Raw genomic sequence first — 10,471 nt, forward strand, 5'->3', positions numbered from 1 at the left:
ACATCTTTGGTCACTCGCCAAAAACTGAGTGAGCTTGGCTGGGAACTTTCGATGCATCCACCATATAGCCCTGACCTTGCACCATCAGACTACCATTTATTTCGATCTTTGCAGAACTCCTTAAATGGTAAAACTTTCGGCAATAATGAGGCTATAAAATCGCACTTGGTTCAGTTTTTTGCAGATAAAGGCCAGAAGTTCTATGAGCGTGGAATACTAAATTTGCCAGGAAGATGGCAAAAGGTTATCGAACAAAATGGCAATTATATAGTTGATTAAAGTTCATTCTAAGTTTTATTAAAAATGCATTTACTTTCTTTTAAAAAATCCGCAATTAATTTTTAGGCAACCCAATATATTTTACGACTTGTAAAAGAGAGTTTACTTAAGCTTAAAAGGTATTTTAAATAAGTAAAAGCGTGCTAAGTTCGACCTGGCCGTATATTATATATACTCCGTCATGGATAACATTTGTCAAGTTCTGTGACCGTCTTATATTGACAAATTCGATCCATGGTGAAGGTTAAATAAGATTCGGCTCCGCCGAGCTTAGAACGCTTTTACTTATTTTGTTTGACCACCACCAAGGTATTTTGCAACGCTAACAGTATCATGATAAGCGTTAATGGTGCGATACACAAACATTTTGTTCACTTTGAGATCGATATCAACATTCGGTTCATGGTTTAATTAAGGTTGAACTCACTTGCCCAACAACAATGATAGTGGCGCAAATTCCCACTAGGCTGTGAAATTTCTGGAAACATTCTAATTGAAATTCTAGTTTTTATATCCTCTACCATAGGATGGGGGTATACTAATTTCGTCATTCGGTTTGTAACACCTCGAAATATGCGTCTGTAAATACAACAAATTTGGCCATGAACATTCCACTAAGGAACAGGGACAAACTTCTCAACTATCAATGAGTGCAGTCCGATTCAAGTTTAAGCTCAATGATAAGGGACCTCCTTTTTATAGCCGAGTCCGAACGGCGTGCCGCAGTGCGACACTTCTTTAGAGCGAAGTTTTACATGGCATATTAACTCGCAAATGTTGCCAGCATTAGGAGGGGAAATATTTTTTTCTGATGGTCTCGCCAGGATTCTAACCCATGCGTTCAGCGTCATAGGCGGGCTAAACTCTGCGCTACGGTGGCCTCAGAAATATGGGTCTAAGACCCCATAAAGTATATATATTCTTTATCGTCATGACATTTTAAGTCCATGTACCCATGTCCGTCCGTCTGTCTGTCAAAAGCACGCTAACCTACGAAGGAGTAAAGCTGGGCGCTTGAAATTTTGCACAAATACTTCTTATTAGTGTAGGTCAGTTGGGATTGTAAATGGGCTAATTCGGTAAATGTTTTGCTATAGCTGCGATATAAACCGATCTTGGGTCTTGACTTCTTGAGCTTCTAGAGGGCGAAATTCTAATCCGATTTGGCTGAAATTTTCCACGTGGTATTTTGGTATCATTTCCGACAACTGTACCATGTATAGTTTAAATCGGTTGATAACCTGATGTAGCTGCCATATAAACAGATCTTGAGTTTTGACTTCTTGAGCTTCTAGAGGGCGCAATTTTTATCATATTTGGCTGAAATATGACTCCCAATAACTGTGCCAAGTATAGTCTAAATGTGTCTAAAACCTGATCTAGAATCCATATAAACAGATCTCCCGATTAGGCTTCTTGAGCCAATAGAGCGCGCAGTTCTCATCCGATTTGGCTGAAATTTTGCATGAGGTGTTTCGTTATGACTTCCAATGACTGTGCCAAGTATGGCGCAAATCGGCATAGGACCTGATATAGCTGCCATATAAACCGATATGGGATCTTGACTTCTTGAGCATCTAGAGGGCGCAATTCTCATCCGATTTGGCTGAAATTTTGTACAACGGTTTCTCTCATGACTTTCAACATACATGTCTAATATAGTCTGAATTGACCAATAGCTTGATTCAGCTCCCATATAAACCTATCTCCCGATTTTGCTTCTTGAGCCCCCACAAGGCGCAATTCTTATCCGAATAAACTGAAATATTACACAATAACTTCTACAATGTTCGGCATTCATTTATGGTCCAAATCGGACTATAACTTGATATAGCTCCAATAGGATAAGAGATCTTATTCAATATTCTTTGTTTGCCTAAAAAGCGATACCGCATATAGAAATCGACAAATGCGATCCATGGTGGAGGGTATATAAGATTCGGCCCGGCCGAACTTAGCAGGCTCTTACTTGTTGTATTTGAAAAAGTCGTTCAAAGAACTTGTTGTACTTCTTGAGCCCCTAAAGGGTGCAATTTTTATTCGAATTGGCAGAAATTTTACACAACGACTTCTATTGGAAGTAATTGCGGATTTTTTAAAAGAAAGTAAATGCATTTTTAATAAATCTTAGAATGAACTTTAATCAAATATACTATTTTACACTTTTTTTCTAAAGCAAGCTAAAAGTAACAGCTGATAACTGACAGAAGAAAGAATGCAATTACAGAGTCACAAGCCGTCAACGCCTACATTATGAAAAATCCGCAATTACTTTTTGGGCAACCCAATACTATGATCTCCAACATTCAGTTCAATTGTGGTTCGAATCGGAACAAAATGTAAAAAAATTTTAAAATCCAAACCAAGTTTTTGGCGTTCTAGTGGAATTTGAATATAATATTAGAGTTGAATTATTCCATCAGCTAGGCAAGGGAGTCAACCTTCTTAATTCAATCATGTTCTGATTATTACTGTTTAGCCCCAAATACAACAAAATTATACTATTACACTTGAACTCTACAACGGATAGGCTAGGTTAGGTTAGGTTGAAAAGAGGGTACAAATTTTAGTGCCACTATGGACATACACCTAAGCTAAAAAGAAAATTTTAAGTTAGGAATTCCGTGCCACTTACAAAATCTTTAATTGTGTAATTCCATACAACTCCCCTAAGTTGGTTTAGGTCTAGTATCATGTCCCCGCCAAAGTACCGGTGTCTGTTAGCTGCGAGAGCCGGGCGTATAACTTTCGTTTTAAATACACTCAGAAGCAAATGTTTTTGGTGGCCAGTTAACATTATAATATCAACTATAAACCATGTCCGTATAGTGGTGTAGGGTAAAAAATACTCAGTAACAGCTGAAATTTGCTCTTTTTCCATTGATTTGGATATCAAAAAATAATTGGATTATTGTTTCTTTTCTACCATATGCGCTTATTAAGGACGTGTTCTATGTCACCCAGATATACCCTTCTTCCCATTTTGCCAAAACTGTGACATTTTAAGGATGATTAAGAGCCAATTAAAGTTTAATAATAAAAGTCACAGACTAAATTAACTCTAATTATGTATCTTAAAATGTTTTCTTTTTCTGTAAACGAAAACTTTTGAAGTGTGCTAAAACAAACAACGATAATTATGCCAAAAATTTGAATATGTCAATTACAAAGTGAGCAACTTAAATATTACCAACAATGACATCTGATTTAAATAAGTTTTCTATTTCGTTTTTGGCTGTCTTTCAACGACTTTGTCAACATTGCATTGTTCGCTGGCAAAAAAAGAGAGAATCACCACCTCCTCCGCCAACAAATGTGCCCTAGAATGCCAGACATTATGCAAATACTGGCAGTGTTCACATAAAATAGCTAGGGATATGAACAAAATTAAGCGGTACAATAAATGCTGCCACGCTTTGTGCCGGTTGACTCGGTGCAGCAATACAAGGAGGTAACATTCTGGTGTTGATATAAAGTTTAATTTGTACCCTTGCCAAGTAATTGCATTCGCCATTGCCATCATCGTTATCGTCATCATCGTTATCGTCATCAACATTATCATCATCCCCATCGTGTCATTTCCGTGCAATGGAATGGTGAGGGAACTTAAAACTATTTTCATTTGTGAAAAGCGTCTATGCAAATAATGGCTCAAGGATGTTAACACTTTTAAGTTTCATTTCATAGTTTCTGCCGCACTTTCTTCTTAGCCGTTTACATCGACGAGTTTTACTTAATTGACATTTCTACAATACGCCCGCCACACAAATGAAGACAAAGTGGTAATTGGAATTTTTTTATGCTCCAAGTTATAATGGTGATTTCTTCAAGATTGGAAATGTAATTAAAACAACAGCTTATACTCAGCTAAAGCAGACTCCGTATACAGTTAAAATGAATTTAAGCTAATTTTTGTTATTTTTATACCCAGACCAATGAAAAAACCAAACTATCTCCACTATACTCCATACTACGAGGGCGGTCCCAAAATTGACCTAAAAATTTATCTGATATAAAGATGGCAGTAGTAGTGTGAAAACAAATAAAATCATGCTAAGTTCGGCCGGGTCGAATCTTTTATACCCTCCACCAATGATCGCATTTCTCAATGCGAAGTTTGAACACATTTTATACCCTACACCATAGGATGGGTGTATACTTATTTCGTCATTCTCTTTGTAACTCCTCGAAATATTCCTCTGAGACCACATCTTATATAAAAATCAATTTGTGTTTGTTTGTTTGTTTGTATGTTTGTGTGTTCCTTATAGGCTCCGAAATGGCTGAACCGATTTTCTTGAAATTTTCACAGATGGTGCATAAGGAACCCGTGGTGAAAATAGGATACTACGTTTTTTGATATCCGAAGGGGAGGCGGACCCTCCCCCTTACCCTAATTTTCAGAAACGCCAGATCTCGCAGATGGGTGGTGCGATTTAAGCGAAATTTTGTGTGCTCTTATATAAAAATAAAAATTTGGTATCCAAATTTCGGATGGGGTACCTAGGGGGTCTGCCCCACCCCAAAACCTACCAAACATATATTTAGACCAATCATGGCAATATGGGACTCAAATGAAAGGTATTTGCGAGTAGAATACGAATCTGATATCCAAATGTGGGACCACGTTTCTGGGGGTCCACCCCTTCCCCAAAACACCCCCCAAAAACTGGACTTATTTATTGACCATGAGAATATGGGGCTTAAATAAAAGGTATTTGAATGTAGAATACGAATCTGATATCCAAATATGGGACCAAGTGTTTTGGGGGCCGCCTCTCCCCAAAAACTTCCCCCAAAGGGGACAAATTTACGACCATAGCAATATGGGGCTCAAATGAAAGGTCTTTGGGAGTAAAGCACGAATTTGATATCAATATTCGGGAAAAGTGTCTATGGGGCCACGCCACCCCCACAACACCATCCAAATAGTAAGTATTTTCTGACTATTGCTATATGAGGCTCAAATAAGAGGGCTTTTAAAGTTGAACACGAATCCGATATATATTTTCAAGGTCAACTCACTGAGTGGCCGTCCATCTCCCAAAACACCCCCCAAGCCGGTCATGTTTGCCGACTATGGAAATATGAGGCTCTAATTAAAGGTATGTGGGAGTAGACCACATATCTGATATCAACATTAGGGTCAAACTGTCTAGCGAACGTCCCACCACCATAGCAACCCCCATATAGGACGTATGTGGTCACCAAGACAATTTGGGTCTTAAAGAGAGTGGAACTAAATATTCATAGTTTTTACGGCCAATACCCCAAACCGGACAAATTTGTTGACTTTTGCAATAAGGAGTTTAAATGATATTAGAAAACGAATTTGATATCCAATTTTGAGGGCAATGGCAATATAGGGTTCAAATAAATGATATATAGACATATGAGAATAGAGCACGTTGCTGATATATTTTCCGGGCTTAGTGTTTGGGGGACCACCCCAATCCCCAAAACACCCCTAAATCGGCCATATTTACCGACCATGTCAATGTGGAGATTAGATGAAAGGTATTGGGTGGTAGAGCAAGAATTGATACCCATTTTCGGGAATACCCCACAAAATACCCCACAAACAGCAATTTTTTAGTGACCATCGCAATGTGGGTCTCAAATAAAGGTATTTGGGAGTAGAATACGAATTTGATATCCAAATGTAGGACAATGTAGTTAGAACATCACCACTTTCCCAAGACACCCCCAAAGAGAAAAAATTTTTCGACTATGCCAATATGTGGCTCAAATAAAAAGTATTTGAGATTAGAAAACAAATTTGATAACCTTTTTTGGGGCCATGTGTTTGGGGGACGCCTCATCCTTTAATCACCTCTTAAGCCAATGGCAATATAGGGTTTAAATAAATGGTATTTGAGAGAAGAGCACGATGCTGATATTGTTTCAGGGCCACGTATCTGGGGGACCACCTCTCTCCCGAAAATACCACTAAATCAGACATCATGAGAATGAAATGAAGTATTTTAAGAATGGAGTACATCTTACATCCAAACTTAAATTCGTAGACCAATAAAGATCATATGGGATTCAGATAAAAGCACTTAAATTGTTAAACTGTTAGTCAAGTTAGCATGGTATTTCACTAAAACATCTTTAATTGTGGAAAATAAATATTCCAAGGAAACTTTTGTTCCATATAAAGTAAAAGAAGGCGCAGCGGAGTGGGCCCGGGTTAGCTAGTCAAGTATATATATTCTTGATCGTCGTCGTCGATCTAGCCATGTTCGTCCGTCAGTCGTAAGCACGCTAACTTTCGAAGGAGTTAAGCTAACCGCTTGAAATTATGCACAAATACTTCTTATTAGTGTAGGTCGGTTGGGATTGCAAATGGGCCATATCGGTCCATGTTTTCACCTAGCTGTCATATAAACCGATCTTGGGTCTTGACTTCTAGAGCCTCTAGAGCGCGCAATTCTTATCCGACTGGAATGAAATTTTGCACGATGTGTTTTGTTCTGATCCAAGTATGATCTTTTTATACCCTCCACCATAAGATGGGGGGTATACTAATTTCGTCATTCTGTTTGTAACTACTCGAAATATTCGTCTGAGACCCCATAAAGTATATATATTCTTGATAGTCGCGGCATTTTATGTCGATCTGGCCATGTCCGTCCGTCTGTCCGTCCGTTCGTCCGTCCGTCCGTCCGTCTGTCTGTCGAAAACACGCTAACTTCCGAAGGAATAAAGCTAGCCGCTTGAAATTTGGCACAAATATTTCTTATTAGTATAGGTCGGTTGGTATTGTAAATGGGCCATATCGGTTCATGTTTTGATATAGCTGTCATATAAACCGATCTTGGGTCTTGACTTCTTGAGCCTTTAGAGTGCGCAATTTTTATCCGATTGGAATGAAATTTTGCAGGACGTGTTTTGTTATAATATCCAATGACTGTGCCAAGTATGGTTCAAATCGGTCCATAACCTGATATAGCTGTCATATAAACAGATCTTGGGTCTTGACTTCTTGAGCCTCTAGAGTGCGTAATTCTTATCCAATTTGAATGCATTTTTGCACGAAGTGTTTTGTTATGATATCCAACAACTGTGCCAAGTGTGGTTCAAATCGGTTCATAACCTGATATAGCTGTCATATAAACAGATCTGGGGACTTGACTTCTTGAGCTTCTAGAGAGCGCAATTCTTATCCGATTTGGTTGAAAATTTTTATGAAGTATTTTATTCTTACTTTCAACGACTGTGTCAAAGAAGGTTCAAATCGGTTCATAACCTGATATAGCTGCCATATAAACCTATCTGGGATCTTGACTTCTTGAGCCTCTAGAGGTCGCAATTATTATCCGATTTGCCTGAAATTTTGTACGACGGATCCTCTCATGACCATCAACATACTCGTTTATTATGATCTGAATCGGTCTATAGCCCGATACAGCTCCCATATAAATCGATCTCTCTATTTTACTTCTTGAGCCCCCAAAGGGCGTAATTCTTATTCAAATTGGCTGACATTTTACACAGGTCTCCAACATATAATTTAATTGTGGTGCTAACCGCACTATATCTTGATATCGCTCTAACAGCAGAGCAAATCTTTTCTTATATCCTTTTTTTGCCTAAGAAGAGATGCCGGAAAAGAACTCGACAAATGCGATCCATGGTGGAGGGTATATAAGATTCGGCCCGGCCGAACTTATCACGCTTTTACTCTTTAATCCTTATTTTTGCCTAAGAAGAGATGCCGGCAAAAGAACTCGACAAATGCGATCCACGGTGGAGGGTATATAAGATTCGGCCCGGCCGAACTTAGCACGAGTTTACTTGTTTTGTGACATTCACTTACATATGTATGTCGACTTTTGTTATGTATATAAACTTCTCTAGAAGATCAGTCCTTCTGCTGCTCACTTCTTGGACACCGCCATATAAAAGGTACACCAATTTATTTGTAATAAAAAAAGAATTTAACCGAAAAGTGTTCCAGTTACATCACAATGGACTTAATTATTCAAGTGACTCGGCTTGCAAAAACTAATCAATTTTAAAAATTGCTTTCGTGTACAACAATATTGTATTTACTTGACATTAAACCTATAAAAATTGGTTCCCACTCTTTCTGTACATGACATTCTCAAAAAAAAAAATGTTGTCAAAAAAATATGTTTTTACATGTTTTAACAAATATCTAACGTTCAATAAATCAAACACATTGGGAAAAAAAAAACTGAAAAGCCAATTGTTCATATCGAAGGTTTTTGTGCCACGATACAAAAATCAATTAAACTCGAAATACTAAAGAATCCCAAACAATACAAAATGTAAAACTGTCACCATGGCTATACATGTTTGCTTGATGAAATTAAAAAAAAAAAATTTATGTAATATGTTAAACTTTATTTTTATCCAAAAAGAAAGCAGGAAGATATAAAATGCAAGTGCAAAGTCAAATTTTTGATACCCTGCACCATAATGGGTGTAAATGCAACAAGTAAAAGCGTGCTACGTTTGGCCAGGCCAAATTTTGGGAAAACACCACCATGGAATCTGCTAAAATATGGGAGCTTTACCTGGTTATAGACCGACTTGGACCGTACTTGGCAAAGTTGTTGAGAGTCATAACATCGATTTATATGGGAACTATATCATGTTCTTGAGCGATTTGGACCGTACTTAGCTCCGTTGTTGAGAGTCATAACAGAATGCTATGTGCCAAATCGGACATAAATTGAGGCCTCCAGGGGCTCAACAAGTCAAATCGGGAGATCGGTTTATATGGGAGCTATGGACCGATACTTCCCAAAGTGGTTGAAAGTCATACCAGAGCACTACATGCAAAATTTCAATCAAATCGAATGAAAATTGGGGCTTTCGGAGGCTCAAGAAGTTAAATATGGAAATCGGTTTATATGGAACTATAACCAAATCTGAACCGATATGGCCCATTTAAAATCCCCACAGACCTACACCAATATTAAGTATCTGTGCAAAATTTCAAGCGGCTAGCTTTACGCGTTCTACCGCTATCGTGATTTCGACAGACGGACGGACAAACAAGGCTAGTTTGACTCAGAATGTCGAGATGGTCAAAAATATATATACCCCACGTTGGCAGTTAAAACAAAAAAAAAACTTTTAGTGATAATTGAAAGCCTAAGGTTTTCATTTTCATGTTTGGTTTTTTATATCCACCATACGATGGTGGGCTTACTAATCTAGTCACTCCGTCTATAACATATAGAGATATTGATCTGAGACCGTATAAGCTCTGTGCGTCCGTTAAAATCAAAATATCGCTCGGGCACATTTCATTAATGTAAATGAGTCAACACTGACGGAACTTTGATCTTGCGATCTGGAGGTTCACGTTACACGTACGGATAAAAGCTAGGGGATAGAAGATAGAGATAATACGGTCCGGCAGGCGTATATCCGAGCGATCACAGAATGCGCATGTAACTCTATGGAACATCGAAACAGTACATAGGATAACGAAAATCCTATGGGGAGATCCGATCGTGAGAAGACGAGGCTATTACTGAAATGGAAGATGATGAGACATTGGAGCATTTCCTTTGTCATTGTCCGGCTTTCGCGTATAACAGATACCGGCACTTAGGTGGAAACACAATACCAGACATGAACCAACTTAGGGGAGTGGTATTGAAAACAATTAAAGATTTTGTAAATAGCAAGGAATTCCTAACTTAAAATTTTCTTTTTATACCCTCCATCATAGGATGGGGGTATACCAATTTCGTCATTCTGTTTATAACTCCTCGAAATGTTCGTCTAAGACCCCATAAAGTATATAAAGGGTGTTTTTTTTAGGTTAGGATTTTCATGCATTAGTATTTGACAGATCACGTGGGATTTCAGACATGGTGTCAAAGAGAAAGATGCTCAGTATGCTTTGACATTTCATCATGAATAGACTTACTAACGAGCAACGCTTGCAAATCATTGAATTTTATTACCAAAATCAGTGTTCGGTTCGAAATGTGTTCATTCACCGTAACGTTGCGTCCAACAGCATCTTTGAAAAAATACGGTCCAATGATTCCACCAGCGTACAAACCACACCAAACAGTGCATTTTTCGGGATGCATGGGCAGTTCTTGAACGGCTTCTGGTTGCTCTTCACTCCAAATGCGGCAATTTTGCTTATTTACGTAGCCATTCAACCAGAAATGAGCCTCATCGCTGAACAAAATTT

At 38.2% G+C, this 10,471-nt stretch overlaps 1 long non-coding RNA gene across 1 annotated transcript; it reads right to left on the reverse strand.

Moving 5' to 3' along the window:
• Nucleotides 1–4,065: 4,065 nt before the first annotated feature.
• Nucleotides 4,066–8,336, reverse strand: LOC106094379 (uncharacterized). Its single transcript, XR_001222542.2, has 2 exons — nt 8,102–8,336; nt 4,066–4,274 (listed from the first exon to the last, which is right to left on the reverse strand). It is a non-coding gene; the product is annotated as an uncharacterized LOC106094379 (long non-coding RNA).
• Between the last annotated feature and the right edge of the window lie 2,135 nt (nt 8,337–10,471).

Source organism: Stomoxys calcitrans, chromosome 2 (genome assembly GCF_963082655.1).
Source record: "Stomoxys calcitrans chromosome 2, idStoCalc2.1, whole genome shotgun sequence".
NCBI lineage: Eukaryota > Metazoa > Arthropoda > Insecta > Diptera > Muscidae > Stomoxys > Stomoxys calcitrans.